The sequence below is a fragment of the Lepus europaeus genome, chromosome 21 (assembly GCF_033115175.1).
Source record: "Lepus europaeus isolate LE1 chromosome 21, mLepTim1.pri, whole genome shotgun sequence".
Lineage (NCBI taxonomy): Eukaryota > Metazoa > Chordata > Mammalia > Lagomorpha > Leporidae > Lepus > Lepus europaeus.
Genome location: NC_084847.1, coordinates 34645955 through 34664461, shown reverse-complemented (window position 1 = coordinate 34664461; position 18507 = coordinate 34645955).

Here is an 18507-nt window from a genome sequence, read left to right as displayed (position 1 = left end):
AATCCCAGATATTGCCACAGCCCCTGTGTTTGTGTTTGCTGGATATTATCAATGGTCATTATTGTTTTGAACATTTTTTTTAATCAGGGAGCATTTAATTTTGTACTGGGAAACAATCACTGGTTCGACATGCAGAAACCAGTTCTTCCTATTCTTTTATTCTAACGAGAAAACTAGAGGAACTGCGGCAAACAAACATGATATTTCTGTTTGTATACATGACATTTTATGCACTTGTCTAACGAAAAGACTTTGCTTTTCTCCAAAACCATTTTTACTGTGATTTTGTCTTTCCATTGCATATGAATCCCACAACACTTTGTCTGGATATGCCTGGATGAAACTGGAAATATCCGCTTATGTTTTGGCTAACTCAATCCCAGATATTGCCACAGCCCCTGTGTTTGTGTTTTCTGCATATTACCGAAGGGCATTATTTTTTGAATCTTTTTTTTTTATCAGGGAACATTTAATTTTGTACTGGGAAACTCTAATTGGTTCCACATGGAGACACCGGCTCTAAACATTCACATTTTCTGGGAGAAACCTACAGGAACTGCGGCAAACAAACATGATATGTTTGTTTGTATACATGACATTTTATGCACCTGCCTAATGAAAAAACTTTGCTTTTCTCCAAAACCACGTTCACTGTAATTCTCTCAGTCGATTGCATACAAATTGCAGACCACTTTGTACAGATATGACTGGATGAAAGGGGAAATATCCCCTTGTGTTTTGGCTAACTTAATCCCAGATATTGCGACAGCCTCTGTGTTTGCGTTTTCTGGATATTATCAAAGGACTTTATTTCTTTAAATGTGTTTTTATCATGGAACATTTAATTTTGTACTGGGAAACTCTAATTGGTTCCTCATGGGGACTCCAGCTCTACACATTCGTATTTTCTAGGATAAAGCTAGAGGAACTGCGGCAAACAAACATGATATTTCTGTTTGTATATATGGCATTTTATGCACTTGCCTAACGAAAACACTTTGCTTTTGTCCACAACCATTTTTACTGTGATTTTCTCGGTCCATGGCATACGAATTGTACTCCACTTTGTCCGGATATGTCTGGATGAAACCAGAAAATCCGGTTTTGTTTTGGCTAACTCAATCCCAGATATTGCCACAGCACCTGTGTTTGTGTTTTCTGGATGTTATCGAAGGACATTATAATTTTGAAAGTTTTTTTTTTTAATCTGGGAACATTTAATTTTGTACTGGGAAACTCTAATTCGTTCTAAAGGCAGACACATGCTCTACACATTTGTATCTTCTAAGAGAAAGCTAGAGGAACTGCGGCAAACAATCATGATATTTCGGTTTGTATAGATGGCATTTTATGCACTTGCCTAACGAAAGGACTTTGCTTTTCTCCAAAACCATTTTTACTGTGACTTTGTCTATCCATTGCATACGAATTCCAGATCAATTTGTCCGGATAAGGCTGGATGAAAGGGGAAATATCCGGTTTTGTTTTGGCTAACTGAATCTAGATATTGCCACAGCCCCTGTGTTTGTGTTTTCTGGATATTATCTATGGACTTTATTGTTTTGAATGTTTATTATCAGGGAACATTTAATTTTGTACTGGGAAACTCTAATTGGTTCCACATGGAGAAAGCAGTTCTACACATTCGTATTTTCTAGGAGAAAGCTAGAGGAACTGCGGCAAACAAACATGATATTTCTGTTTGTATACATGACATTTTAGGCACCTGCCTGACGAAAACACTTTGCTTTTCTCCAATAACAGTTTCACCGTATTTTCCCAGTCCATTGCATACGAATTCCACACCACTTTGTCCGGATATGACTGGATGAAACCGAAAATATCCGGTTTTTTTTTTTTTTTTGCTATCTCTATCCCAAAATGCCAAAGCACCTGTGTTTGTGTTTTCTGGATATTATCAATAGTCACTACAGTTTTGAAAGTTTTTCTTTATCAGGGAACATTTAATTTTATACTGGGAAATACTCACTGTTTCCACTTGCAGAAATCAGCTGTACACTTTCGTATTTTCTAGGGAGAAAGCTTGAGGAACTGTGGCAAACAAACATGATATTTCTGTTTGTATAGATGGCATTGTATGCACTTCCCTAAGGAAAAGTCTTTGCTTTTTTTAAAACCATTTTCACTGTAATTTTCTCAGTCCCTTCCATACGAATTCCACACAACTTTTTCCTTATATGTCTGGATGAAACCGGAAATATCTGGTTTTGTTTTAGCTAACTCAATCCCAGATATTGCCACAGCCCCTGTGTTTGTGTTTGCTGGATATTATCAATGAACATTATTGTTTTGAAAGGTTTTTTTTATCAGGGAACATTTAATTTTGTACTGGGAAGCACTCACTGGTTCCACATGGAGAAAACAGCTCTACACTTTTGTATTTTCTAGGGAGAAAGCTAGAGGAACTGCAGCAAACAGTCAGGATATTTCGGTTTGTATAGATGGCATTTTATGCATTTGCCTAACCAAAATACTTTGCTTTTGTCCACAACCATTTTTACTGTGATTTTCTCGGTCCATGGCATACGAATTGTATTCCACTTTGTCCGGATATGTCTGGATGAAACCAGAAAATCCGGTTTTGTTTTGGCTAACTCAATCCCAGATATTGCCACAGCACCTGTGTTTGTGTTTTCTGGATGTTATCGAAGGACATTATTATTTTGAAAGTTTTTTTTTTTTAATCTGGGAACATTTAATTTTGTACTGGGAAACTCTAATTCGTTCTAAAGGCAGACACATGCTCTACACATTTGTATCTTCTAAGAGAAAGCTAGAGGAACTGCGGCAAACAATCATGATATTTCGGTTTGTATAGATGGCATTTTATGCACTTGCCTAACGAAAGGACTTTGCTTTTCTCCAAAACCATTTTTACTGTGACTTTGTCTATCCATTGCATACGAATTCCAGATCAATTTGTCTGGATAAGGCTGGATGAAAGGGGAAATATCCGGTTTTGTTTTGGCTAACTGAATCTAGATATTGCCACAGCCCCTGTGTTTGTGTTTTCTGGATATTATCTATGGACTTTATTGTTTTGAATGTTTATTATCAGGGAACATTTAATTTTGTACTGGGAAACTCTAATTGGTTCCACATGGAGAAAGCAGTTCTACACATTCGTATTTTCTAGGAGAAAGCTAGAGGAACTGCGGCAAACAGTCAGGATATTTCGGTTTGTATAGATGGCATTTTTTGCACTTGCCAAACTAAAAGAGTTTGATTTTCTCCAGAAACATTTTTACTGTGATTTTTGTCGGTCCATTGCTTACGAATTGCACTCCACTTTGTCCGGATATGACTGGATGAAACCTGAAATATCCGGTATTGGTTTTGCCATTGAATCCCAGATATTGCCAGATGCTGTGTTTGTGTTTTCTGGATATTATCGATGGACATTATTGTTCTGACAGTTTTTTTTTTTTTAACCAGGGAACATTTAATTTTATACTGGGAAACACTCACTGGTTCCACATGAAGAAACCAGCTCTACAATTCGTATTTTCTGGGCAGAAATCTAAAGGAACTGCGGCAAACAATCATGATATTTCTGTTTGTATAGATGGCATTTTATGCACGTGCCTAACGAAAAGACTCTGCTTTTCTCTAAAACCATTTTTACTATGATTTTCTCGGTCCACTGCATAGGAATTCCACACCACTTTGTAGGTATATGACTGGATGAAAGGCGAAATATCCACTTGTGTTTTGGCTAACTCAGTCCCAGATGTTGCCACACCCCTGAGTTTGTGTTTTCTGGATATTATCAATGGACATTATTGTTTTGAAAGCTTTTTTTTATCAGGGAACATTTAATTTTATACTGGGAAACTCTAATTGGTTCCACATGGAGACACCAGCTCTACACATTCGTATTTTCTAGGAGAAACCTAGAGGAACTGCGGCAAACAAACATGCTATTTCTGTTTGTATATATGATATTTTAATTTTGTACTGGGAAATAATCACTGCTTCCTCATGCAGAAATCAGCTCTACACTTTCATATTTTCTTGGAGAAAGCTAGAGGAACTACAGCAAGCAAACATGATATTTCTGTTTGTATAGATGACATTCTATGCACTTTCCTAACGAAAAGAATTTTTTTTTTCCAAAACCATTTTTACTGTGATTTTCTCGGTCCATTGCATAGGATTTCCACAGCACTTTGACCGGATATGACTGGATGAAAACGGAAATATCCGGTATTGTTTTGGCTAACTCAATAACAGATATTGCCACAGCAACTGTGTTTGTGTTTTTTTTTTATATTATTAATGACTTTATTTTTTTGAGAGATTTTTTTTTAATCAGGGAACATTTAATTTTGTACTGGGAAACACTCAGGGCTTCCACATGGAGAAACCAGCTCAATAAATTCGTATTTTCTAGGAAAAAGCTAGAGGAACTGCAGCAAACAAATATTATATTTCTGTTTGCATACATGACATTTTATGCACCTGCCTAACGAAAATACTTTGCTTTTCTCCAAAACCAGTTTCACCGTAATTTTCTCAGTCCATTGCAAATGAATTCCACACCACTTTGTCCGGATATGACTGGATGAAACCGGAAATATCTGGTTTTGGTTTGGCTAACTCAATCACAGATATTGCCACAGCCCCTCTGTTTGTATTTTCTGGATATTATCAATGGTCATTATTGATTTGAAAGTTTTTTGTTTTTTTTTTTTATCAGGGAACATTTAATTTTGTACTGGGAAACACTCAGTGGTTCCACATGGAGAAACCAGCTCTACACATTCGTATTTTTTAGCGAGAATGCTAGAGGAACTGCGGCAAACAAACATGATATTTCTGTTTGTATACATGACATTCTATGCACTTACCTAACGAAAGACTTTTTTTTTTCTCAAAAACCATTTTTACTGTGATTTTCTCAGTCCATTGCATAGGATTTCCACAGCACTTTGTCCGGATATGACTGGATGAAACAGGAAATATCCCGTTTTATTTTGGCTAACTTAATAGCAGACATTGACACAGATCCTGTGTTTGTGTTTTCTGGATATTATCAAATGAATTTATTGTTTTGAAAGTTTTTTTTTAATCAGGGAACATTTAATTTTGTTCTAGGAAACACTGGTTCCAGATGGAGACAACAGCTCTACACATTCGTATTTTATAGGAGAAACCTAGTAGAACTGCGGCAAACAAACATGATATTTCTGTTAGTATACATGACATTTTATGCACTTGCCTAACGAAAAGCCTTTGCTTTTCTCTAAAACCATTTTTACTGTTAGTTTCTCCGTCCATTGCATACGAATTGCACTCCACTTTGTCCGGACATGACTGGATGAAACGTGAAATATCCGGTTTTGGTTTCTCTAACTCAATCCCAGATATTGCCACAGCCCCTGTGTTTGTGTTTTCTGGATATTATCGAAGGACTTTATTGTTTTGAAATTTTTTTTATTAATCAGGGAACATTTAATTTTTTACTGGGAAACTCTAATTTTTTCCACATGGAGACACCAGCTCTACACATTCGTATTTTCTAGGAGAAAGCTAGAGGAAGTGCGGCAAACTAACATGATATTTCTGTTTGTATACATGACAATTTATGCACTTGCTTAACGAAAAGACTTTGCTTTTCTCCAAAACCATTTTTACTGTGATTTTCTCGGACCATTGCATACGAATTCCACACCACTTTGTCCGGATATGACTGGGTGAAACCAGAAATATCCGGTTTTGTTTTGGCTAACTGAATCCCAGATATGGGGACGGCCTCTGTGTTTGTGTATTCTGGATATTATCGAAGTATTTTATTATTGTGAATGTTTTTTTATCAGGGCACATTTAATTTTCTACTGGGAAACTCCAATTGGTTCCATATGGAGACACCCGCTCTACACATTCATATTTTCTAGGGAGAAAGCTAGAGCAACTGTGGCAAAGAAACATGATATTTCTGTTTCTATATATGGCATTTTATGCACTTGCCTAACGAAAAGACTTTGCTTTTCTCAAAATCATTTTTACTGTGATTTTGTCGGTCCATTGCATACAAATTCTACACCACTTTGTCCATATATGAGTGGATGAAAACTAAAATATGCGGTTCTGCTTTGGCTAACTTGATCCCAGTTGTTGCCACAGCCCCTGTGTTTGTGTTTTCTGGATATTATCAATGGACATTATTGTTTTGAATTTTTTTTATCAGGGAACATATAATTTTGTACTGAAAAACTCTAATTGGTTCCACATGGAGACACCAGCTCTACACATTCGCATTTTCTGGGGAGAAATCTAAAGAACTGTGGCAAACAAACATGATAGTTCTGTTTGTTTAGATGACATTTTATGCACTTGCATAACCAAAAGACTTTGCTTTTCTCCAAAATCATTTTAGTGCGATTTTGTCGTTCCATTTCATACAAATTCCAAACCACTTTGTCCGGATATGAGTGGATGAAACCAGAAATATGCAGTTGTGTTTTGGCTAACCGAATCCCAGATATTGCGACAGCCCCTGTGTTTGGGTTTTCTGGATATTACCAATTGTGATTATTTTTCGAAAGTTTTTTTTTTTAATCAGGGAACATTTAATTTTGTACTGCTAAACACTCACTGGTTCCACATGGAGAAACCAGATCTACACATTCGTATTTTTTAGGAGAAATCTAGAGGAACTGCTGACACAATCATGATATTTATTTTTGTATAGATGGCATTTTATGCAGTTGCCTAACGAAAAGACATTGCTTTTCTCCAAAACCATTTTCAATGCAATTTTCTCAGTACATTGCATACGAATTGCACACCACTTAGTCCGGATATGACTGAAAGAAACTGAAATATCCACTTTTGTTTTGGCTAACTGAATCCCAGATATTGAGACAGCCTCCGTGTTTATATTTTCTGGATATTATAGAAGGACTGAAATGTTTTGAATGTTTTTTGTCAGAGAACTTTTAATTTTGTACTGGGAAACTCTAATTGGTTCCACATGGAGACACCAGCTCTACACATTCGTACTTTCTAGGGAGAAACCTAGAGGAACTGTGGCAAAGAAACATGATATTTCTGTTAGTATAGATGGCATTTTATGCACTTGCCTAAAGAAACGACTTTGATTTTCCCCAAAACCACTTTTACTGTGATTTTCTCTGTCCGTTGCATACGAATTTGCCACCACATTTTCCAGATATCACTGGATGAATTCGGAAATATCCGCTTGTGTTTTGGCTAACTCAATCCCAGATATTGGGACTGCCCCTGTGTTTGTGTTTTCTGGATATTATCGAAGGACCTTTTTCTTTTGAATGTTTTTTTTTTTATCAGCGAATATTTAACTTTGTTTTGGGAAACTCTAATTGGTTCCACATGGAGACACCGGATCTACACATTAGTATTTTCTAGGAGAAAGCTAGAGGAACTGAAGAAAACAAACATATTTGTTTGTATACATTACATTTTATGCACTTGCCTAACGAAAAGACTTTGCTTTTCTCCAAAACCATTTTACTGTGATTTTCTCAGTCCATTGCATACGAATTCCACACCACTTTGTCCGGATATGACTGGATGAAACCGGAAATATCTGGTTTTGTTTTGTCTAACTCAATAACAGATACTGCCACAGCCCCAGAGTCTGTGTGTTCTGGATATTATCAATGGTCATTATTGTTTTGAAAGTTTTTTTATCAGGGAACATTTAATTTTGTACTGGGAAATGCTCAGTGGTTCCACATGGAGACACCAGCTCTACACATTCGTATTTTCTAGGGAGAAAGATAGAGGAACTGCGGGAAACAAACATGATATTTCTCCTTGTATACATGACATTTTATGCACTTGCCTAACGAAAAGACTTTGCTTTTCTCCAAAACCATTTGTACTGAGATTTTCATGGTCCAATGCATACGAATTCCAAACCACTTTGTCCAGATATGACTGGATGAAACCGGAAATATCCGGTTTTATTTTGGCTAACTGAACCCATATATTGCCACAGCCCCTGTGTTTGTGTTTTCTGGATATTATTGAAGGACTTTATTGTTTAGAATTGTTTTTTATCAGGGAACATATAATTTTTACTGGGAAACTCTAATTGGTTGCACATGGAGACACCAGCTCTACACGTTCATATTTTCTAGGGAGAAAGAGTGAGGAACTGCGTCAAACAAACATCATATTTCTGTTTGTATACATGACATTTTATGCACTTGCCTCACAAAAAGATTTTGCTTTTCTCCAAAAGCATTTTTACTGTGATTTTCTCGGTCCGTGGCATAGGAATTCCATACCACTTTGTCCGGATATGACTGGATAAAACCAGAAATATCCGGTTTTGTTTTGGGTAACTCACTTCCAGATTGCCACAGCCCCTGTGTTTGTGTTTTCTGGATATTATCAATGGTCATTATTGTTTTGAATGTTTTTTTTTTTAATCAGGGAACATTTAATTTTTTCCGCTTTTTTTAAGATTTATTTATTTTTTTTAATTTTATTTCATTTTTAACTTTTATTTAATGAATATAAATTTCCAGTGTGCAGCTTATGGATTACAATGGCTTCCTCCTCCCATAACTTCCCTCCCACCCACAACCCTCTCCTCTCCCGCTCCCTCTTCCCTTCCATTCACATCAAGATTCATTTTCAATTCTTTTTATATACAGAAGATATATTTAGTATAAAGATTTCAACAGTTTGCACCCACATAGAAACACAAAGTGAAAGATACTGTTTGAGTACTAGTTATAGCATTAAATCACAATGTACAGCGCATTAAGGACAGAGATCCCACATGAGGAGAAAGTGCACAGTGGCTCCTGTTGTTGACCCAACAAATTGACACTCTAGTTTATGGCGCCAGTAACCACCCTAGGCTGTCGTCATGAGTTGCCAAGGCTATGGAAGCCTTCCAAGTTTGCCGAATCTGATCATATTTAGACAAGGTCATAAAAGACAGAGTGAGGATAGTAACCAAGGATCCTAAGAGTGGCATTTACCAGGTTTGAACAATTATACAGCATGAAATGGGGACGAGGACCATCAGTACACACAGGTTGGGAGTAGAGCCATTGGAGGTAGAGTAGAGGTTATGTTTACAAAGGAATGAGGCCCAAGTGCCACAGCACCTGTGTTTGTGATTTCTTGATACTATCAAAGGACTTTATTGTTTTGAAAGTTATTTTTTATCAGGGAACATTTAATTTTCTACTGGGAGACACTCAGTGGTTCCACATGGAGAAACCAGTTCTACACATTTGTATTTTCTAGCGAGAAATCTAGAGGAACTGTGGCAAACAAACATGATATTTCTGCTTGTGTACATGACTTTTTATGCACTTGCCAAATGAAAAGACTTTTCTTTTCTCCAAAACCATTTTTACTGTGATTTTCTCGTTCCATTGCATATGAATTCCACACCACTTTGTCCGGATATGACTGCATGAAACCGGAAATATCCGGTTTTGTTTTGGCTAACTCAATCCCATATATTGTCACAGCCCCTGTGTTCGTGCTTTCTGGATATTATCAATGGACTTTATTGTTTTGAATTTTTTTTAATCAGGGAACATTTAATTTGGACTGGGAAACTCTAACTGGTTTCACCTGGAAGCACCAGCTCTGCATATTCGTATACTCTGGGGAGAAATCTGAAGAACTTCGGCAAACAATCATGATATTTGTGTTTGTATAGATGGCGTTTTATGCACTTGCCTAATGAAAAGACTTTTCTTTTCTCCAAAACCATTTTTACTGCAATTTTCTCAGTAGATTGCATACGAATTCCACACCACTTTGTCTGGATAAGACTGGATGTAACCGGAAATGTCCGGTGTTTTTTAGCTAACTAAATGCCAGATTGCCACAGCCCCTGTGATTGTGTTTTCTGGATATTATCGAAGGAATTTATTGTTTTGAAAGTTTTTTTTTGTAAGGGAACATTTAATTTTGTACTGGGAAACACTCACTGATTCCACATGGAGACACCAGCTAAACACATTCGTATTTTCTAGCGAGAAAGCTAGAGGAACTGTGGCAAACAAACATGAAATTTCTGTTTGTATACAAGACATTTTATGCACTTGCCAAACGAAAAGACTTTGCTTTTCTCCAAAACCATTTTTACTATGATTTTCTCAGTCCATTGCATACGAATTCCACACCACTTTGTCCGGATATTTCTGGATTAAACCGGAAAATATTCTGTTGTGTTTTGGCTAACTGAATCCGAGATATTGCCGCAGCCCGTGTGTTTGTGTTTCCTGGATATTATCGAAGGACTTTATTGTTTTGAAAGTTTTTTTTTTAACAAGGAACATTTAATTTTGTAATGGGAATCTCTAATTGGTTCCACATGGAGACACCAGCTCTACACATAATTGTTTTCTGAGGTGATATCTAAAGGAACTGCGGCAAACAATCATGATATTTCTGTTTTTATAGATGGCATTTTATGCAATTGCCTAAAGAAAAGACTTTGCTTTTCTCCAAAACCATTTTCACTGCAATTTTCTCAGTCCATTGCACATGAATTCCACACCACTTTTACCGGATATGACTGTTTGAAACCGGAAATATCCGGTTTTGTTCTGGCTAACTCAATCCCAGATATTGCCGCAGACCCTGTGTTTGTTTTTTCGGGATATTATCGAATGACTTCATTTTTTTTGAAAGTATTTTTTTATTTGTTCATTAGGGAACATTTAATTTTGTCCTGGGAAACTCTAATTGATTCCACATGAAGACACCAGCACTACAGATTCGTATTTTATAGGGAAAAAGCTAGAGGAACTGCGGTAAAGAAACATGATATTTTTGTTTGTATACATGACAATTTATGCACTTGCCTAACGAAAACACTTTCCTTTTCTCCAAAATCATTTTCACTGCAATTTCCTCAGTCCATTGCATATGAATTCCACACCACTTTTTCCGGATATGACTGGATGAAACCGGAAATATCCGGTTTTGTTTTGGCTAACTCAATCTCAGATATTGCCACAGCCACTGTGTTTGTGTTTTCTGCATATTATCAATGGAAATTATTGTTTTGAAAGTTTTTTTTTATCAGTGAACATTTAATTTTGTACTGGAAAACTCTCACTGATTCCACATGGAGACACCAGCTCTACACATTCGTATTTTCTAGCGAGAAATCTAGAGGAACTGCGGCAAACAAACATGATATTTCTGTTTGTATACATGACATTTTATGCACTTGCCTAATGATAAGACTTTGCTTTTCTCCAAAACCAATTTCATAGCAATTTTCTCAGTCCACTGCATACGAATGCTACACGACTTTGTCCAGATATGACTGGATGAAAACGGAAATATCCTGTTGTTTTTGGCTAACTCAATCCCAGATATTGCCACAGCCTCTGTGTTTGTGCTTTCTGGATATTATCGAATGACTTTATTTTTTTGGATGTTTTTTATCAGGGAACATTTAACTTTGTAATGGGAAACTCTAATTGGTTCCACATGGAGACACTAGCTCAACACATTCGTATTTTCTGGGGAGAAATCTAAAGGAACCGCGGTAAACAAACATGACATTTCTGTTTGTATAGATGGCATTTTATGCAATTGCCTAACAAAAAGACTTTGCTTTTCTCCAAAACCATTTTTACTGTGATTTTTTCGGTCTATTGCATACGAATTCCACACCACTTTGTCCGGATATGACTGGATGAAACCGGTAATATCCTGTTGTTTTTGGCTAACTCAATCCGAGATATTGCCACAGCCCCTGTGTTTGTGTTTTCTGGATATTATCAATGGACATTATTATTTTGAAAGTTTTTTACTTTTTATCTGGGAACATATAATTTTGTACTGGGAAACTCTAATTAGTTCCACATGGAGACACCAGCTCTACACATTCGTATTTTCTAGGAGAAATCTAGAGGAACTGCGGCAAACAAACATCATATTTCTATTTGGATAGATAACATTTTTTACATGTGCCTAACGAAAAGACTTTGCTTTTCTCCAAAACCATTTTTACTTTGATTTTCACGTTCCATTGCATACGAATTGCATACCACTTTGTCCGGATATGACTGGATGTAACCGGTAATATACGGTTTTGTTTTGTTTAACTGAATCCCAGATATTGCGAATGCCTATGTGTTTGTTTTTTATGGATATCAACAAAGAACATTATATTTTGAAACTTTTTTTATCAGGGAACATTTAATTTTGAACTGGGAAAATCTAGTTGCTTCCACATGGAGAAACTAGCTCTACACATTCGTATTTTCTAAGAGAAAGCTGGAGGAACTGCAGCAAGCAAAGATGATATTTCTGTTTCTATTGATGGCATTTTATGCACTTGCTTAAAGAAAAGACATTTCATTTCTGCAAAACCATTTTTACTGTGATTTTTTCTGTCCATTGCATATGAATTGCACACCAGTTTGTCCGGATATGACTGGATGAAACCGGAAATATCAGGTATTGTTTTGGCTAACTAAATCCAAGATATTGCCACAGCCCCTGTGTTTGTGTTTTCCGTTTATTATCGAAGGACTTTATTGTTTTGAATTTTTTTTCATCAGAGAACATTTTATTTTCTACTGGGAAAGTCTAATTGGTTCCACATGGAGAAACGAGCTCTGCACATTCGTATTTTCTAGCGAGAAATCTAGAGGAACTGCGGCAAACAAACATGATATTTCTGTTTGTATACATGACATTTTATGCACTTTCCTAACGAAAGGACTTTGCTTTTCTCCAAAACCATTTTTACTGTGATTTTCTCGGTGTATTGCATACGAATTCCACACCACTTTGTCCGGATATGACTGGATGAAAGGGGGAATATCCGCTTGTGTTTTGGCTAACTGAGTCCCAGATATTGGGACAGCCTCTGTGTTTGTGTTTTCTGGATATTATTGAAGGACTTTATTGTTTTGAATATTTTTATCAGGGAACATTTAATTTTGTACTGGGAAACTCTAATTGGTTCCACATGGAGACACCAGCTCTACACATTCGTATTTTCTACCGAGAAAGCTAGAGGAACTGTGGCAAACAAACATGATATTTCTCTTTGTATACATGACATTTTATGCACTTGCGTAATAAAAAGACTTTGCTTTTCTCCAAAACCATTTTTACTGTGATTTTCTGGGTCCATTGCATAGGAATTCCACACCACTTTGTCCGGATATGACTGGATGAAACCGGAAATATCCGCTTGTGTTTTGGCTAACTGAATCCCAGATATAGCGACAGCCTCTGCGTTTGTGTTTTCTGGATATTATCGAAGGACTTTATTTTTTTTTAATGTTTTTTATCAGGAAACATTTAATTTTGTACTGGGAAAGTCTAAATGGTTCCACAAGGAGACACCGGCTCTACACATTCGTATTTCCTGAGGTGAAATCTATAGGACGTGCGGCAAACAAACTTGATATTTCTGTTTGTATACATGACATTTTATGTACTTGCCTAACGAAAAGAGTTTGCTTTTCTCCAAAACCATTTTTACTGTGAGTTTCTTGGTCCATTGTATATGAATTCCACACCAATTTGTCCGGATATGACTGGATGAAAGGGGGAATATCTGCTTGTGTTTTGGCTAACTGAGTCCCAGATATTGGGACAGCCTCTGTCTTTGTGTTTTCTGGATATTATCGAAGGACTTTATTGTTTTGAATATTTTTATCAGGGAACATTTAATTTTGTACTGGGAAACTCTAATTGGTTCCACATGCAGACACCAGCTCTACACATTCGTATTTTCTAGCGAGAAAGCTAGAGGAACTGCGGCAAAAAAAAAAACATGATACTTCTTTTTGTATACAAGACATTTTATGCACTTGACTAACGAGAAGACTTTGCTTTTTCTAAAACCATTTTCATTGCAATTTTCGCACTCAATTGCATATGAATTCCACACCACTTTGTCCGGATATGAATGGATGAAAGGGGGAATATCTGCTTGTGTTTTGGCTAACTGAGTCCCAGATATTGGGACAGCCTCTGTGTTTGTGTTTTCTGGATATTATTGAAGGACTTTATTGTTTTGAATATTTTTATCAGGGAACATTTAATTTTGTACTGGGAAACTCTAATTGGTTCCACATGGAGACACCAGCTCTACACATTCGTATTTTCTAGTGAGAAAGCTAGAGGAACTGTGAAAACAAACATGATATTTCTGTTTGTATACTTGACATTTTATGCCCTTGCCTCACAAAAAGACTTTGCTTTTCTCCAAAACCATTTTCACTGCAATTTTCGCAGTCTATTGCATACGAATTCCACACCACTTTTTCTGGATATGAGTGGATGAAACCAGAAATATGCGTTTTTTTTTTTGGCTAACTGAATCAGACATTGCGACAGCCCCTGTGTTTGTGTTTTCTGGATATTATCGAAGGACTTTATTGTTTTGTATGTTTTTTGTCAGGGAACATTTAATTCTGTAATGGGCAACACTAATTGGTTCCACATGGAGACACCTGCTCTACACATTCGTATTTTCTGGGGAGAAATCTAAATGAACTGCGGCAAAGAATATGATATTTCTGTTTGTATAGATGGCATTTTATGTACTTGCCTAACGAAAATTTGCTTTTCTCCAAAACCATTTTTACTGTCATTTTCTCGGTCCATTGCATACGAATACCACACCACATTGTCCGGATATGACTGGATGAAACCTGAAATATCCGGTTTTGTTTTTGGTAACTCAATCCCAGATATTGCCACAGCCCCTATGTTTGTGTTTTCTGGATATTATCGAAGGACATTATTGTTTTGAAAGTTTTTTTTATCAGGGAACATTTGATTTTTTACTGGGAAACTCTAATTGGTTCCAAATGGAGACACCAGTTCTATACATTCTTATATTCTAGGGAGAAACTAGAGAAACTGCGGCAAACAAACTTGGTATTTCTGTTTGTATAGATGGCATTTATGCACTTGCCTAACAAAAAGACTTTGCTTTTCTACATAACCATTTTCACTGCAATTTTCGCTGTCCATTGCATACGAATTGCACACCACTTTGTCGGGATATGACTGGATGAAATTGGAAATATCCGGTTTTGTTTTGGCTAACTCAATCACAGATATTGCGACATCCGATGTGTTTGTGTTTTCCGGATATTATCAATGGACATTATTGTATTGAATGATTTTTTATCAGGGAACATTTAATTTCGTACTGGGAAACACTCAGTGGTTACACATGGAGACACCAGGTCTACACATTCATATTTTCTAGCGAGAAAGCTAGAGGAACTGCGGCAAACAATCATGATATTTCTGTTTGTATAGATGGCATTTTTAGCACTTTCCTAACGAAAAGACTTTGCTTTTCTCCAAAACCATTTTTACTGTGATTTTGTCTATCCATTACATATGAATTCCACATGACTTTGTCCGTATATGACTGGATGAAACCGGAAATATCCAGTTTTGTTTTGGCTAACTCAATCCCAGATATTGCCACAGCCCCTGTGTTTGTGTTTTCTGGATATTATCGAATATTTTACTGTTTTGAATATTTTGTCAGGGATCATTTAATTTTGTACTGTGCAACTCTAATTGCTTCCATATGGAGACACCAGCTCTACGCATTCGTATTTTCTTGGTAGAAATCTAAATGAACTGCGACAAACAGTATGATATTTATGTTTGTATAGATGGCATTTTATGCACTTTCCTAACGAAAAGACTTTGCTTTTCTCAAACCAATTTTTACTGTGATTTTGCTTGTCCATTACTTACGAATTCCACACCACTTTGTCGGGATATGACTGGATGAAACCGGAAATATCCGGTTTTGTTTTGAGTAAGTCAAGCCCAGATATTGCGACAGCCCCTGTGTTTTGGTTTTCTGGATATTATCGAAGTATTTTATTGTTTTGAAAAAAAATTTTTTTCAGTGAACATTTGCTTTTGTACTGGGAAACACTCAGTGGTTCCACATGGAGACACCAGCTCTACACATTCGTATTTCTAGGGAGACATCTAGAGGAGCTGTGGCTAACAAACATGATATTTCTGTTTGTATATATGACATTTTATGCACTTGCCTAATGAAAAGACTTTGCTTTTCTCTAAAAACACTTTCACTGTAATTTTATCAGTCCACTGCATACGAATTCCACACCACAATGTCCGGATATGAGTGGATGAAACCAGAAATATGTGGTTGTGTTTTGGCTAACTCAATCCCAGATATTGGCACAACACCTGAGTTTGTGTTTTCTGGATATTATCAAAGGACTTTATTGTTTTCAATTTTTTTTTAATCAGGGAACATTTAATTTTGTACTGGGAAACTCTAATTGGTATCACATGGAGACACCAGCTCTACACATTTGTATTTTCTGGGGAGAAACCTAAAGGAACTCTGGCAAACAATCATGATATTTCTGTTTATATAGATGGCATTATATGTACTTGCCTAATTAAAAGACTTTGTTTTTCTACAAATCCATTTTTACTGTGATGTTGTCTGTACATTGCATACGAATTCCACACCACTTTGTCCAGATATGACTGGATGAAACCGGAAATATCCAATTTGTTTTGTCTTACTCAATCCCAGATATTGCCACAGCCCATGTGTTTGTGATTTCTGGATATTATGAATGGACTTTATTGTTTTGAATTTTTTTATTAGGGAATATTTGATTTTGAACTGGGAAACTCTAATTGGTTCCACATGGAGACATCAGTTCTACACATTCGTATTTTCTGGGGAGAAATCTAAAGGAACTGCGGGGAACAAACATGATATTTCTGTTTGTATAGATGGCATTTTATGCACTTGCCAAATGAAAGGACTTTGCTTTTTCCAAAACCATTTTCACTGCAATTTTTTAAGTCCATTGCATAAGAATTCCACACCACTTTGTCCGGATATGACTGGATGAAACCGGAAATATCCGCTTCTCTTTTGGCTAACTGAATCCCAGATATTGTGACAGCCCCTGAGTTTGTGTTTTCTGGATATTATCGAAGTATTTTATTGTTTTGAATGTTTTTATCAGGGATCATTTAATTTTGTACTGGGAAACTCTAATTGGTTCCACATGGAGACACCAGCTCTACACATTCGTATTTTCTAGGAGAAAGCTAGAGGAACTGCAGCAAACAAACATGATATTACTGTTTCTATAGATGGCATTTTATGCACTTTCCTAATGAAAAGACTTTGCTTTTCTCCAAGACCATTTTCACTGTAATTTTCTCAGTCCGTTGCATACGAATTCCACACCACTTTTTTCCTTATATGACTGGATGAAACCAGAAATATCCGGTTTTTTTTTGGCTAACTCAATCCCAGATACTGCCACAGCCCCTGTGTTTGTGTTTTCTGGATATTATTAATGGACATTCTTGTTTTGAATTTTTTTTTCATCAGGGAACATTTAATTTTGTACTGGGAATCTCTGACTCGTTCCACATGGAGACACCAGCTCTACACATTTGTATATTCTACTGAGAAAGCTAGAGGAACTGTGGCAAACAAACATGATATTTCTGTTTGTATAGATGGCATTTTATGCACTTGCCTAACGAAAAGACTTTGCTTTTCTCCAAAACCATTTTTACTGTGATTTTCTCGGTCCATTGCATACGAATTGCACACCACTTTGTCCGGATATGACTGGATGAAACCGGAAATATGCGGTTTTGTTTTGGCTAACTCAATCCCAGATACTGCCACAGCCCCTGTGTTTGTGTTTTCTGGATATTATCGAAGGACTTTATTGTTTTGAAAAAAAAATTTTTATTAGGGAACATTTATTTTTTTTCCGATTTATTTTTTTAACTTTTATTTAATGAATATAAATTTCCAGTGTACAGCTTATGGATTACAGTGGCTTCCCCCTCCCATAACTTCCCTCCCACCCGCAACCCTCCCCTCTCCCGCTCCCTCTGCTCTTCCATTTGCATCAGGATTCATTTTCAATTCTCTTTATATACAGAAGATCAATTTAGTATAAAGGTTTCAACAGTTTGCACCCACATAGAAACACATAGTGAAACATACTGTTTGTGTACTAGTTATAGCATTAAATCACAATGTACAGCACATTGAGGACAGAGATCCCACATGAGGAGCAAGTGCACAGTGGCTCCTGTTGTTGACCCAACAAATTGACACTCTAGTTTATGGCGCCAGTAACCACCCTAGGCTGTCGTCATGAGTTGCCAAGGCTATGGAAGCCTTCCAGGTTTACCAACTCTGATCATATTTAGACAAGGTCATAAAAGACAGAGTGAGGATAGTAACCAAGGATCCTAAGAGTGGCATTTACCAGGTTTGAACAATTATACAGCATGAAGTGGGGAAGAGGACCATCAGTACAAACAGGTTGGGAGTAGAGCCATTGGTGGTAGAGTAGAGGTTATGATTACGAAGGAATGAGGCCCAAGTGCACTAGACAGGGCCTAGAACAAAGGACAGAGTCATTATTAGAGGAGCTAAGAAAGGTGCTGTCTAAGCTACAAGTAATTTTTCTGATTGAG